The following is a 2,677-nucleotide window of genomic DNA, read 5'->3' on the forward strand; positions in this document are numbered from 1 at the left end:
CATTTCCTTCCCGTTTGAGATATTTCGACGTTTAAGCGCTCCTTTTACTCCTTTTTACGTGCAGAATGTAATAAACAACCGTTTAACCGTCGAAACAAGCGGAACAGCTCGCAAATCTCGATGATTTCGTCGATTTTGATGAAAACTGACCGTCATTTCCTTCCCGTTTGAGATATTTCGACGTTTAAGCGCTCCTTTTACTCCTTTTTACGTGCAGAATGTAATAAACAACCGTTTAACCGTCGAAACAAGCGGAACAGCTCGCAAATCTCGATGATTTCGTCGATTTTGATGAAAACTGACCGTCATTTACTTCCCGTTTGAGATATTTCGACGTTTAAGCGCTCCTTTTACTCCTTTTTACGTGCAGAATGTAATAAACAACCGTTTAACCGTCGAAACAAGCGGAACAGCTCGCCAATCTCGATGATTTCGTCGATTTTGAAGAAACTGACCGTCATTTCCTTCCCGTTTGAGATATTTCGACGTTTAAGCGCTCATTTTACTCCTTTTTACGTGCAGAATGTAATAAACAACGGTTTAACCGTCGAAACAAGCGGAACAGCTCGCAAATCTCGATGATTTCGTCGATTTTGATGAAAACTGACCGTCATTTCCTTCCCGTTTGAGATATTTCGACGTTTAAGCGCTCTTTTTACTCCTTTTTACGTGCAGAATGTAATAAACAACCGTTTAACCGTCGAAACAAGCGGAACAGCTCGCAAATCTCGATGATTTCGTCGATTTTGATGAAAACTGACCGTCATTTCCTTCCCGTTTGAGATATTTCGACGTTCAAGCGCTCCTTTTACTCCTTTTTACGTGCAGAATGTAATAAACAACCGTTTAACCGTCGAAACAAGCGGAACAGCTCGCAAATCTCGATGATTTCGTCGATTTTGATGAAAACTGACCGTCATTTCCTTCCCGTTTGAGATATTTCGACGTTTAAGCGCTCCTTTTACTCCTTTTTACGTGCAGAATGTAATAAACAACGGTTTAACCGTCGAAACAAGCGGAACAGCTCGCAAATCTCGATGATTTCGTCGATTTTGATGAAAACTGACCGTCATTTCCTTCCCGTTTGAGATATTTCGACGTTTAAGCGCTCCTTTTACTCCTTTTTACGTGCAGAATGTAATAAACAACGGTTTAACCGTCGAAACAAGCGGAACAGCTCGCAAATCTCGATGATTTCGTCGATTTTGATGAAAACTGACCGTCATTTCCTTCCCGTTTGAGATATTTCGACGTTTAAGCGCTCATTTCACTCCATTTTACGTGCAGAATGTAATAAACAACCGTTTAACCGTCGAAACAAGCGGAACAGCTCGCAAATCTCGATGATTTCGTCGATTTTGATGAAACTGACCGTCATTTCCTTCCCGTTTGAGATATTTCGACGTTCAAGCGCTCCTTTTACTCCTTTTTACGTGCAGAATGTAATAAACAACCGTTTAACCGTCGAAACAAGCGGAACAGCTCGCAAATCTCGATGATTTCGTCGATTTTGATGAAAACTGACCGTCATTTCCTTCCCGTTTGAGATATTTCGACGTTTAAGCGCTCCTTTTACTCCTTTTTACGTGCAGAATGTAATAAACAACCGTTTAACCGTCGAAACAAGCGGAACAGCTCGCAAATCTCGATGATTTCGTCGATTTTGAAGAAAACTGACCGTCATTTCCTTCCCGTTTGAGATATTTCGACGTTCAAGCGCTCCTTTTACTCCTTTTTACGTGCAGAATGTAATAAACAACCCTTTAACCGTCGAAACAAGCGGAACAGCTCGCAAATCTCGATGATTTCGTCGATTTTGATGAAAACTGACCGTCATTTCCTTCCCGTTTGAGATATTTCGACGTTTAAGCGCTCCTTTTACTCCTTTTTACGTGCAGAATGTAATAAACAACGGTTTAACCGTCGAAACAAGCGGAACAGCTCGCAAATCTCGATGATTTCGTCGATTTTGATGAAAACTGACCGTCATTTCCTTCCCGTTTGAGATATTTCGACGTTCAAGCGCTCCTTTTACTCCTTTTTACGTGCAGAATGTAATAAACAACCGTTTTAACCGTCGAAACAAGCGGAACAGCTCGCAAATCTCGATGATTTCGTCGATTTTGATGAATAACTGACCGTCATTTCCTTCCCGTTTGAGATATTTCGACGTTTAAGCGCTCTTTTTACTCCTTTTTACGTGCAGAATGTGATAAACATCCGTTTAACCGTCGAAACAAGCGGAACAGCTCGCAAATCTCGATGATTTCGTCGATTTTGATGAAAACTGACCGTCATTTCCTTCCCGTTTGAGATATTTCGACGTTTAAGCGCTTCTTTTACTCCTTTTTACGTGCAGAATGTAATAAACAACCGTTTAACCGTCGAAACAAGCGGAACAGCTCGCAAATCTCGATGATTTCGTCGATTTTGATGAAAACTGACCGTCATTTCCTTCCCGTTTGAGATATTTCGACGTTTAAGCGCTCCTTTTACTCCTTTTTACGTGCAGAATGTAATAAACAACCGTTTAACCGTCGAAACAAGCGGAACAGCTCGCAAATCTCGATGATTTCGTCGATTTTGATGAAAACTGACCGTCATTTCCTTCCCGTTTGAGATATTTCGACGTTTAAGCGCTCCTTTTACTCCTTTTTACGTGCAGAATGTAATAAAC

Source organism: Bombus flavifrons, unplaced genomic scaffold (assembly GCF_040668555.2).
Source record: "Bombus flavifrons isolate JBK064 unplaced genomic scaffold, iyBomFlav1_principal scaffold0083, whole genome shotgun sequence".
Lineage (NCBI taxonomy): Eukaryota > Metazoa > Arthropoda > Insecta > Hymenoptera > Apidae > Bombus > Bombus flavifrons.